General features: G+C 42.4%; 1 long non-coding RNA gene across 1 annotated transcript in view; it reads left to right on the forward strand.

Moving 5' to 3' along the window:
- The window catches only part of LOC143366900 (uncharacterized), a 74,275-nt gene that overhangs the window by 5,023 nt on the left and 55,657 nt on the right, over positions 1-13,595 (forward strand). The gene's annotated exons all lie outside the window — the stretch shown is intronic.

Genomic DNA, 13,595 nt, shown 5'->3' on the forward strand with positions numbered 1-13,595 from the left:
ATGATCGACATGTTCCCTTGTAAATTCCAAGGGATGCGTGACTGAAAATTCTCCTGACCCTTATTTCGACCTGGGACTGTGAATACGTCAAGATTCTTACAAGTAGATACAGTATTGTCTCGAACTAAGGTGACAGGACGAACGTCCTTACAGGACAAAGTATAAAGTTTCTTGAAGGTATATATTTAAAAAAAAGGTGATAAACACTATCCCCCCTACTTCCTCTGTTCTCAACACGGCGAATGAGTCGAGAGGGGCGCTCCGTCTCTCTCACTCATTCGCAGTCTGTCTTACTCTACGCGATACGGCAATAAAGGCAAGCCGAAAAGATTCTCTGCCTGTAATGGTGCCAAATTATTTAACTACCACCGCTACAAATCTGCACTAAGGATCCCACAAATCTGCCAAGTCCTTGATCCTCCATCCCCACCGAGCGGCCCACTCACGTTTTCAACGCACGCATTCCGAGCCGCGCGGTTGCGTAACGTCCCCATTGAATTACGTAATTGGTGCCGCGTGCGATTGGACATCGCGGGTCTCACGGAACACGTGCCGACCCTCTGTTTCCTGTTTCGCGTGCGTGGACCCGTCGCGTCGACGGTTAACTGTTTTCGTTCGCCCCCTGTCAGGAAACGGCCGGAAAAAGAAGCGGGCCCGGCCAGCGGCGGCCGGCAGGCTCGCACGAATGCCCACGCCCGTTCCCGGCAGTGCGATTTCCTATCGGGACATGCAAACTCTGACTTACGTGTCAGCCGATGGACAGGTTCCCGCAATAAGGAAGCGGAACGTTATGATCGATCTTTCAGACCTGACAATGCACACAGATTATTCCCAATGACCGTCCGTCCCTCTCCGTCCGCCCGTGGCCGAGGTCTTCTGGCTCTGTCCTCTCTGCACGGTTCAACCAACTGTAACTACGCCGACCCCTGCGAAAAATGGCGCGCTCCGTCTGCAACTATGCGTACACACGGAACGGACGTCGTGTTCGCGGACGACTGTGTTAGGCCGTGTTCCCCGGCCCCGTTTGATAAGGCACATTAGGTGATTATATTCGAGATTAATCGTATAACGTTGCCCGTCCCTCGATGCGCCACGATGATACGCCGCGGCGAGCGTGTTTTGTTTTCTCCGGCCCCGGCCGCGGCGCAGATTCATCGTGGCGCGGCCGGGACGTTCTCTCGGTTTTGTTGGCCGAATGTCTCGTTATCGTGAGAGAAACAGCATGGAAATGCGTGAAACGAAAAATCGCGGGGAAACGTTGCCGATGGGGGGAGATAAGGGCAGCGGGAAGGTCGTCCGCGTTGCCTGTGACGGGGTGCGGTCACCGGCACTGGAACCGAAGCTTTCGGGATTGAAAAGTCCGCCGGCTGGGGTGTCCACGACTTTTTAAAAGTATGTGATCAAGGTAATGCGATTCCGGCTCTGGCGATATCAACGCGGGAATTATGCCTGCCTGTTCTCACGTGAAAACACGTGATGCCATTTGACCAGAGTTGGGCAAAATGTAGTCTAATTACAAATTACAAATTACGATTAATATGTAATTGTGTCATTGATTTCACATTATTTTCACGTAATGAGATTATATTTTGCATAACTCTGGATTTGACCCGTATGGAGTAGGGCTGGGACTGTTTGTTGAATTTTTCGGTATTCGAATATTCGAATACTTCGGTTGCTCAATTATTTGGCGAATATAATTCGAATATCCAAGTATTCGAATACTATTCAAGTATTCGAATAATATAGTGTGAATTATATATCAAGTTCTTTAGGTTCATTTGTCAGGGTGAAATCTTGTAAGCTAATTTTGACCCACTTCACACCATACTATTCGAATACTCAAGTATTCGAATAATAACATTTGAATACTCAAATATTCGAATACTAACATTCGAATACTCAAATATTCGAATACTAACATTCGAATACTCAAATATTCGAATAATAACATTCGAATAGTCAAATATTCGAATAATAACATTCGAATACTCAAATATTCGAATAATAACATTCGAATACTCAAATTTTCGAATAATAACATTCGAATACTCAAATATTCCAAGTTTATTCGTAGCATTCGAATACTTGTAAAATATTCGAATTTTAAATTATTCGAATAGTCCCAGCCGTACACTGGATTCGGTAAGGGTCTCGACTGGTAGGGGAGGTATCTGATTCCGGTAACTTCTTTTAATATTTGCCAGCTTATAAGGAATCCCCATGGGAGTGTCAAATGATATTTATTTTCCGCTACTTTTTGGTTCTTTAGGGTGAAAACCTGAAACCTGGAACACCCCCCCAGGTTAATGTGTGTTTTCCTATTTTACTGTATGCCTCGAAAACTATAGTAGATATAAAAAATTATTAATGGTTTTTTTTATGAAACTGTGAAAAATATGGTTTTCTATGAAACTGTGAAAAATATTTGTCGCGAGCACGACCGAGGTTTGTACCGTAAGCAGGAGGAATCCAAGGAATTTTCGGCGCATCCCGAAATATGTGCTCGACGTGGCTGTTCTCTCGGGGTCGTGGCACGTTATCGAGATGGTGGTTGTCGATAATCTCGCTGAACCGAGGCCTGACAGGAGTCGGTGGTCCTCTCTTCGTTCCCGGGCATTGGGCGTGTACGGTTATCGGGCGTATCCTCGCGAGGATGCGCTTCCTCCGCGTACGTGCACGTCGCGACGCGGATAAGAGTTACGTCAACCGCATTCAGGAAGAGGTCGCGTGCGATTGCGCAACAACGGAGGAGGAACGTGGCGGAAAAAGGCGCGCGAGCGCGTTCCATTACGTACCTACCGAGAAACGCGTAATTGTACGCGCGCGCCTTGGTTCGTGTAAAGCTGGGTCCAGACGGGCGTAATGCAACACGAATTCTGCGGATGTTTCAGCAGTGTTTTTGAATTGTGGCACTGGTTGCAAAGAACAACTTTTTTTATCACGTATTCAACATGGCGTTGTATGTGCAAAGCAAGTGGTTCGTAATTAAAGTAGAATCTAGATTAATTTCGAATATCTTTTCTAAAAATTAGAAAAGTTTATAATCTTAAACCAGTGTTTCCCAACACATTTTTGAGTTGCGATCTCCGTTTAGAATATTCATATAAAGTAAGGTAAATTTTTATAAATATTTAGTAAGGTAAAGGAAACATATTTAAAATAGGTATTTCAGAATATAATTCTAACTTAATAATATTAAAAAAAAAACGAGGCGACCCCCCAGGAAACACCTCGCGACCCACAGGTTGGGAATCAGTGCATTAAATTTTCAAGTGATTTCTTTAGGGGGTTAGACCAGCTTGGCGAAGTCAAGAAATATCTCATTTTTGGGAATTTATTTCTGAGTGAAATTTGAAATTTGAAAAAAAATGTGTATATATTATTCAAAGATGTCTCTATCTTCGTTGAAAATTTTTTATCGATAAAAGTGCTTTTGTCACTTATAAATAAATTCCCAAAGATGCGATATTTCTTAATCTGGCCAGGGTGGTCTAACCCCTTAAGTAATAAAATAAATTCGAAATCATCATCTTTCTTAAATTTTGCTTGAGGTTTGCTTCAAACCACATCAACATTAACACTTTAAGGGCCACAACTATTGCCCAAGTTTCTAAATTTTGTATTGATTTTTGAAAACCATAAAAAAGCCATTGCGAATACAATATGAATCTTTAAACAGTCTAGTATCATTAACGATAAATATAGAGTAAAATTGAATTCTTACACTCAAAGAAATTCATAAATAAAAATCACAAAATCACGCCTATGTGATAGCAGCCATCACTTCATTATTAATGCCAATTCATTTTTCCCATTAAAATCAATACTTTCGCTTGTGAACTTCGAACTGGTCTTTGAGTTCCCACTAGAAACTGATTCAGATGCATTCAGCCACACAAATCTCCAGCACCACCTGTCGCTGTACTCCCGTATGCACCCAGCCTAAGGGTCACGCACACTTGTACGCCTGCGCGAGGGCGAATCCAATGCGCCACCGTACATGGGACGACACTGTGCGCGCGTGCTCCTGCCACGGTGTTGTTTCTTTTGTCGTGTACGCACGCCGGGCAACACGTGCGCGGTTACGTGAGAACTTTGTCTTCTTTTCGATCTCACCTCCCGTTTTAGTCGCGAGCCCCTTGGTCGGGCGCGATACCGCGCGATGTAACAGGACTTTCGGGGACTCGGCTACTTTACGACACTCCCGGGTAATGTGTTGTATAAAATGAAGCGGAACGCGCAGGGATTTCGCGTCCTGCGCGTATAAGGGGGATAATTGTTTTTACGCCAGCCGTTGGCTAGCCGCGGACTTAGTAGAAAATTGTTTTGGAAGTGGCAGAAGGTGTCCCATGCCCTTATACGAAGTTCGGTGTGATGTTAGCTGGCTGCTGTACCTTAGGCGTTTTGTCGCGGTAGGCACGGACGGACTGTGTGTTGCACTGGTGCTGGGCTCCTTTGTATTCGTTCGCAGAGTGTTTCGTTGATGCTTCGACGTCTTGGAAGTGGATGCGGTAGGTGGAACGGGGAAGGGCTTAGTGCGGAGGATTTAGTAACGGATTCAGAAAGGACTGATGAAAGGATATTGAGTTTGTAATGTGATAAGATTTCTATTGCATACCGAAGTGACTCATTAGGAAATATAGTCATTTGAGTAAGTGACCACGTAGTTATTTAGAGCAGAGTGTTTACGTTGCTCGCGCGTTAAAAGGTTCAGTTAATTTTCGTTTCAAATTGTTACTTAAGTAGCTTACCCACCATACTCCAAATTTAATAAACAACCTAAGATGCTGCAAATATTTAGAAGGATACTGTGGCTGTTGCCTTGAACAATTCCTTCACAAAGGGGTTCCTCGAGTTTGCATTACAAACCTCGTTCCCTCTTTGCCTTCCTTGCTACCTTCTGTGTCTTCCAACGCAGTCACTTCCAGCCACGTGAATTAAACGGTACCAGCTCGAAAGTCGAGCAGGGCCGAATCTCAATCAGGTCACTGTTACGCGACGCAACCTTTCCTCTTCATCGGCTTTTAAGAACACCCTGTTCAACCACGAATACTCAGAAATCTCGAAGTCAAACAGTTCACGAAAACTGTACCTGTGTAACGCAGTAAAGAATCGCGATTAAGAAAGATCGACTACTGTAGCCATTCGCAGTTCCTTTGTCCAACTACGACCTCGCCACACGTTTCGTAAATCTTTGCCAGGCGGGATATTTAAAAATCCCCCGTAAAAGTGTGCAGAATAGAATTTCACTGGCGTAACCACGCTGGCAGCACAAAGTAGTACATTGAAAGTTACTTCAGTTTATCTGCCACGGCTACGAACTGCGCATTCCCCTGTTCGGCCGAGCGGCAATCCTTCCAGCCTCCCTCTAACAAATATTCCAATCATTTATTCCTGTTCCGCGCACCGTCATCCGCTTCCATTACAATTTCATGATCCCCCTAAGACAAATGGAGATATTTAGGTCGTTCGCCATTTAGGTGTACCGCGTCTCGACTCGGTTCCCTTAGTTGCGAGCCGAGGCGAGCCGCCTAAAGGTTTCGCTTAACGCGATCGTTCCGTCAAGGACAGGGTGGAAATGAGGTAGTTTGTATTCTTCGACAATCTCGGTGCGTGCGTCAGCTACCCTTTTTCGAAACAAAACGGCGAAAAGCATCAACCTCGGGATACTGTGCCTCTCTCTCCCGCTCCTCTTCCACCTCGGGCTCGGTGCCTCTCTCATCCGGCCGCAGGCAATCCCGCGCTGGACGAAAAATAAGATCGAAATCGCGTGGCGCATGGACGCGCTTTTACGATTGTCCTCGCGACCTGTCCTCGTTCCATCGAGGACAATTTTTCTTAAAAGAACAGAGCACGAGGCCTGGGTCACTGATTTGCATCGAATTTTGCATTTGGCTAATGCATGACATGTGTGATAATATATTCAATGCATGGAGCTCTGCTACTGAAAATTGTTGGCCAAAGTGGAATTCAAAAATGTTGTTTATATTAGATATATACTCATATGCGACCACTAAGGGTATCTAAGAATTGAATTTTATTGTTTCGTGAGAATTCAATGTTTGAAAATCAAAGTTGCAGTGACTGTTTAACTGTAATCCACATAGAAATTCAAAGTGCATATATACACATCCCTACTAACTTTTAATTATTCCTGTGATTAACTACTTAACTCTTTTTTACACGTAGCTACAGATACTCCTTATAGTAAAACTTTGAAATAATTTTTCTACAAAATTTTGATTGTTTCTCCCCGTATATTTGATGTATATATTATTATTCCTGCCATGGACCAGCTGTGTGCAAAATTTCGGGTAAATAGGTGATTCCAATTCCCTGCACCCCGTTATTATAATAATTTAATCGTCGTGATCAGGGGTGCAGAATGGCTTGTTGGGAGCGGTTATCGTCGAGGGTGCTCAAGTAATTTTTCATTTCCGCTGGTTTTAATATCGAGCAGCATATCCGTGCGCCGACGCACCGGAAATGTTGTAACGTGGGATGACGCCGCGATGGATAACCTTGTTGCAGTCATTATGCGATGACTCGATGGCCACGCGTGCTGTTTGCTCACTGCCTCATTGTGCATCGGTTCTCCGCTGTTGGAACGTGGCTGCCTGAAAGCAGTTTAAATAATACTCGAACGCTCCGCGCGAGCCATTAATCACTCTGGAGAGGAACGCTCGAGTATTTGTTTGTAATTAATTCGCGGCGCTTCCAATTGCACGCGAGGAAAAAAAGCCGCGGCGGTGGGGTTGTACGTTGGAAGGGATTGGGGAATTTGGGTTTAGTTCCAGTGGGGAGTTGTCTGTGGAAGGCTTTGGGTGCAATTGCATGGGATGGTGGTCAAGAATTAAGGGAGATGTTGGGTTAAGTGTCAAAGTTTACGGTGATTTGGAATGCCAATATGCAATTATTTTTAAGATAACTGTGATGGTTGTGCGGGGATAGTTTAAATCCTTGTATTATTAAATTAACTTTCAGTTACTAGGTACTCCAGAATGCATTAAAAGATATTCTCCAATTTATTAGCTGAGTACTACAATTTTAATTCCCACTTGTTACTAAGCTCCAGCTGATTCTATATAGGTACCTACCAGTGAAGTATAAATCATCTAAAACAACTATCAACAGTGTCAACTTCTTTGAAACCCAAATAACACTTCGAACCCCGGAACATCTTACTTCTTCACACTTTTCAACCCCCAATAGTCACCTTACCAAATCCAAACCTCCCCCACGAAAAAAAAACAAATCCTCGTACATAAAAAAACATTTCCCTTTCAGAATCCAAAATCAGATCTAAAAGATTCCTCCTTCCAACTCTCAGAATCCCCTCCAGGAGCACCCCCTTTGCCCAGACTCGAACGAGGAGCTATGTAACTCTCGTTATAATTTATTACCGTCACGATTTTAAGAAAACAAAGATCTTGTGACCGAAATTCTATAATGGCTGAAAATGAACCTCGTATACCGCGTCGACTTTCAGGCTGTCCGTCGTCCAAGAGTTAATTGGAACGGTGGTATGGATTCCGTGCAGGAACGAGGGGGTTTCGTTTAGAGGAGTTAGGCTGCCTTTTAAAGGCAAGGGGGCGCGTGTGTGTAGGCGTTATCGATCGGGCCCTCGGGGTGTCGGTGCTTTTTACAGCGGCTATTACTCCGACCGTATTTCATTCGGCGTATTCGCGGCTGTCGTTGATAAACGATACAGTTGTATTAACCCCCTCGATGCACGGAGGGGGGAGGACCCCCCTTTCGCGTGCACGATGCAGCGATATTAATAACTGGTTGCACCATCGCGGCGTGGCTGCGCGGACACGCGTAACTATTGCGTAACGCAGAAACGAAAGAACGTGGAGGGGGGCGTAATAAAAAGTTGCACGTAGTAGCCGCGGTGCCTGTAATCTCGAGGGGGACGCGTCGATTTTTATTGCACCCCTGCTGTTCCTGGAACAGAGCGCTGCGGCCTGGCCACAGGATCGCTGAATCGGTGATTATCTACGTAATACCAGGGCCTGTTGAAAAAGGAACGCGATCCCTTGGAACATTTGACGTTCCATGAAAACGTGCAAGTGTATTTCGCACTTGTGTTTTGATAAATTTGTCAAGGGGTAGTTCTATTGCAATCGTGGATTCTGTGGGATGTTTTGAGTTTTGAAAAGGAAATATGTATTTCTGTATCTTTGTGGATAGGAAATGGAAGCATGTAGGGAAAACTGTAGGGAATATTGTGGAAATTTAAGGAACGTTAGAAGTAACTGTAATACTGGATTCGTAGCTGAACGTACAGCGAAATTATAATTTGTGTTTAAGGGTAGTACTTAGGCAGTCGTTTTTGTCGAAAATGAAACATTTCTTTTTCAATTGATTACAAAGAAATAAATGGAAGTTGAGGCTAGGTCTTTGAAGCAATTTTTATTAACGTCGTAAGCTTTAAAAAAACATGTTTGCATTGGAAAAGGAAAATGACAAAAATTATATGCATTGTCGCAGTGTAATAATAGGATGCTTAAAGCAAATGTGAAAATGTTAATTTTTATATTACATAACAAAATGTTTACGAAAACATGCCAATGTTCCCCAGATCTGCGGTATTATTTAGGATATTGAATATTAGTAAGCAACTCCTACTCCACCTTCAATTATTCAGTGTGTTTGAGTCTTTATGGGGTCAGTGACTCGCCTAAGTCGCGAGATTGTGATCCTAATTTAGAACAGTACCTGTCGCAACGAGGTGATCGAATCTGATCAAGTGGGCAGTATCTATGGTCTCGCACGCTGACAATAGATCAGAGGTGTACGTTGATATCCAGTCAACTGTAATCCGTGCTGTAATAATTCTATCGGCACACCTGACCCTCGTTAATGCATTGCTCAATCGCTGTTCCCCACTGCTTCGCTTATGTACCCTGTGCCTTGACTCGCACAGCGTTGCACTCATTGTGCGTAGATTTTTCATGAAACAGTGGAGGTAAGTTGTTAGTCACGAATCTCCAAGTGTTTGATTCATAACTTCTGTTTGGCATCGAAATTGGTATCAGCGCAAAGTCCACTTGACCGATACGAGTGAGGCTAAAGAAAATATCCTCAGCTCGCTGAATACTCCAATCTATACGAACTGCTTGACTAATTCAAAATTTGTCCGTGTTCTTTGCTACAGCGAGAAGGTGTTAGCTCAAATATATTAGATTGTCGAGGTACAACTGGATCTTTTGCTCAAATTCCAACAATGCATAGCGATGCATACATATTATATTTTGGTTTCACGGTGTAAGTAGAAAATTCCCAGATTTCCTTGACAGTAATCGATAACGTTATATTGATTTCTAATTAGTAGGTTACCCACATTAATATTCTCTATATTTATTATAAAAATTCCCAGCAAAGTGGCTCGCATACCCTGATTGGGTTTGATTTGATTAACCGATCCAATACCTGTATCAAAATTCTTCGCTTTCAATTCAATCATCCCCAGATGATCTTTCGCAGTCTCTTAAATTTACAATGCCCGTAAATATCCACAGTTCCAATATCCCCCCACGAACACAATACAATTTTCCAGAACCAGTGATTCACGTAACGCATTCGTAATACTACCATGAACCGCTAAGTGTCCCAAGGTGATCGATAAATCGAAGACATTCCCATAAAACGACACGTTCGATCAGTGTCTATAAACGATCTCCTATCGTAGATTATAACCGTGAAATTTTTATAAATTTTAATTAAACTGTTATACGTGAAATATTTATTGTATAATTCGAATATTTAGCGTGTCTTCACTTGCACCTCATTTAGTATTAGTATTCGAAGAGTGCTCCGAATTTGGATAAAATACGTTTGATACCAACTACTTGATCAATCATAGAGTTATGAAGATTGTTTGATAGGACGTGGATTTGAGGGTCACGCAATAAGTATTTCTAGCAGGTACTGTAGGTGTCGAATGATCGCGATGTAAAAGCGAAAGGTGGGTAAAAAAAGCGGGTGAAAACGACGCCGTTGTAACGAGACACCCGTACCCGACTTTCGCGTTTCAATGTAAACGTCGCCGTGTGACACGAGCAGTTCGTTTCGCGGCCTCTAATCCGCGCAGTTACACGCTCCCAATGTGGGCATTCCGATCCGCAGAATGCAGCCGTGCCTTTTAATCCGGCGCGCCAGTGTGCGTGCGATCGCTCGTGCGTTAAAGTGTAATTGCATCGCGTGCATCGTGCATCGTGCACCGCGCGACGCCGGCAAGTGTGTATTAGTCTCTGGGCGTATCTCGAGACGGTGACGGTCTTTGGAACGCATCCAGTCACAGTTGCTGCATGACGGGAAATTTGAATCACTTTGGGCGAGGAAAGAAATTGGAATTAGTTTTCAGATATGGGAAAAGAAGTTGAAATTAATTTGTGGATGCAAGACACGAAATTGGAATCAATTTGAGTGCAAACTGCGAAATAGCAAGGAAAGGGAATGTATCATGTATGATACCTCAGGCGCCGAAGGGTAAATGTTTTTCTAGATCGTGTTAAATCAAAGTCGTGTAAAAACAGAATTAAGTGTATTTGAACACCTTCAAATTTCTTCTTTGCCAATAACTTTCATTAGCACTTTGAGTGGCGTCGGCGTGTTTCCACGTCGATACTTTTAGTGTTGAAAATGTTGAAGAAGATACTATTGCAAGCATAGGAGGTAAAATTCCGCGACTAGTTTTATTATACTGGCAAAGTAGACAGGTTCGTACATCATCCGAAAGTATTCTTTTGTGAAACATCTAGTACTATCGAGGATGATATCTTTCTACCAGACATACCCACATCGAACATAGTACGTATCCAGGATTTTTCCAGCAACATTTCAGATACGATTTGCATCGCACAGTGCACTGATATTGTACGTCAAATACGGGCAAACGGAGTGCTGCAACATGTCGGTATACACGTGTGCTCATCGACGCGAGAAACGATGCAGCGGTTGCATCTGATCTCTTGCATTATGGATGCGATCGCGTAACAAACACGTAACACGGTCAGTGGTCGTTCGTAAAAGCGAGCATCCTCCTTATTTCTACTCTTCAGAAGCTTCAGAAATGCTGATTAGCATTACAATGGAGACGAGGAAACTACTGAGTCATTTAATTAAATATTCGACTAATTACGAAAGGTACTGTGCTAAATCATATGTGAAGTGAAACAGTACTAAATTCAGTTTGAGTTTCACTTGTCACTGAATTATTAATGATCTGGAGACTGAACTAGTATTGGATTGGTACTGAGTGTAGCTAAGATATTGCAGTGAGTTTTGGGAACCTTTTAAAGCAAATGTTGAGGAGATAAATCAGGAAGACTTTAGGAAGTTTATTTCAGCTTATCCTCAAAGTCAAAAGAAAATATTAAAATCGAATGGAAATACCCATATTTCATTTAATATAAACCATGCTATCACTGATCTTGAAAATCTATTTTCTAAATTGATTCTAGAGAACGATAGCCTATAAGTCTTAGATGCCTTCCACTTCCAATATGCATATTACAAAATCTATTACGCTTCAAGAATTTTTGACATTCATTGGCATGGAATGAACAAATTACTAATTAACGCGCCCTGCAAGTTATTCTTGTCTACGTTTCAGTGTTAGACGATCGTGTGATTGGAAACTATAAAGTTGCCCTTCGATAGAAAGCGTTAGGGTAATAGCTCTGGTGCAACCTAATGGTACGATCTTCACCAGGAGTAATAGCAAGCTCGTTTCATCACAGAGACCTGCACATAATAGCTTTGACGAATTTGGAACGCAGATGGTGTCATCTTGGCACCGTGGAGATCGATCAGGGCAGTGTAGGCTGGGGGAAAGTTCGAAAATTATACATTCTCCTGTGCATGTGTCGTAAAAGGACGGTGAGAGGATCTTGAGAATAAGGCCACGAGAGTCTCCGAGCTGATGGCCAGACTATTTATGTGTATTACCACTTCGTCAGCGGTGTCACGGGAAAGACGACCTTTGTTCGATGCCCACGCCTCGGTAACGTAACACCGGTCAGGGGAATTTCCTTTTGTACTACTTGTCGTCCCAGAACAAGGTACTTCCACTTCACTGTGGCCTCCAAACATAATTCAAGAGTCCTTGTAGAAAACACTCTAAGTGCCAAAAATAAAATTCTATACAATGGTATCACCATTGGCACGTAGAACATTTTCAAATAATTTCTTTGTTAACTTTGACAGTTACAGTGTTTTCTACAAGGACTCTTCAATTACTCCTAAGTGTAACCATAGAATGCGAGTAACTTTGTTTTTTCTTTTGGTAGTGAGATAGGCCATCAAAAATTGAGCAATTCTTATATTCAAAGTTTTATTCTCTTTTTTTTCTTGAGAGTGGATTTCCGCAGAAATAAGAATGGCTCCTTGCATACTCCAATACGTTTTGCATTCACGCTAAGTTTCATTAAAATTAGAATTTTCGGGGTGCAAACGTTTTCTTCTCAGTCACCCATGGTCATCTAATCCTAATGTTGAAATATTGATAAGTACCATCGATCCAATGAAACTGTTAAGTTTTATAAATAACAGTTATTTACTGAACTTTCAACTTTAAATCATTTCACTTCTGTTTTAAGTTAACTTTGTACATTAACACTTTAATCAGTTTTAACAGTTATTTTGTATTCGATTAATAAAAGTTTTGAAGAATCATAACAGATATTTTCAACAGATAATTCATAACAGATAAAAGTTAGAATTATTAATTTAATTAGCATTATGTACCTCGTAACGAGGAATCTGCATGCCACCACTTAATTTTTTCAAAGCAGAATAAATGTCCCTGCTTAATTGGAACTTTGTCCTGCTTTTAAAAAAACAGAAGTTCCCTAGGTATTTACGAAAAAATGTATGGCAAAAATAAGTTTCGGTGAATACACTTCACTTTCTAACTTTTTTCGTGGAACAGAAAAGAAAGTGGTCACCAAATTCCTGTTATTTCATAAAAAAAATTAAGAATTGTAACAGTTTCATTGGATTTTTGAGCGACACAGAGTGAGTACAGAATGTTACTATACAAATATATAAAACATTCGAAAGGAAATACAGGCATCGTTGAAGCAGAGTGTAGATAAGACTTAAAAGGTTGCCGTTTTTACTACCTGTTGCTAAATTAGCATACAGCGGACACGTGAGAAAACACTCACCGTGACAGATCCCAGCTGAAAGCGACTACTGTTTGCGATTCCGCATAATGAACGCACAAGGCTGCCGCCTGGGAGGAAGATGATCGAAGAGGATGGACACAGCCTCAGAACGAAGGTCAGGGCGTGTGTGTGAACGTGTAATGTCAAGCGTGTCCAGGCTGCGCCTTTTCCCTTGATGTTTAAAGTCAAGGTCGTTCCTTTGGCGAGAAATTTCCTGCTGGCATTATTTGCTCCAAGGTATCGAGAGAGCTGGCAAAGAAGAGAGCAATGAAAAGTTTATTGTACCAGGCTCTTTACACACAACTAGGTCACTGACTAATCTGCTGCGCAACAAAGGCTTAGCGTGATCTTAGATCGGAGTTTCACTGACTCCCTTGGGGTTGCACACAAGGGTTTTACATATAAATCTAACATGGT

Source organism: Andrena cerasifolii, chromosome 3, assembly GCF_050908995.1.
Source record: "Andrena cerasifolii isolate SP2316 chromosome 3, iyAndCera1_principal, whole genome shotgun sequence".
Taxonomy (NCBI): Eukaryota; Metazoa; Arthropoda; class Insecta; order Hymenoptera; family Andrenidae; genus Andrena; species Andrena cerasifolii.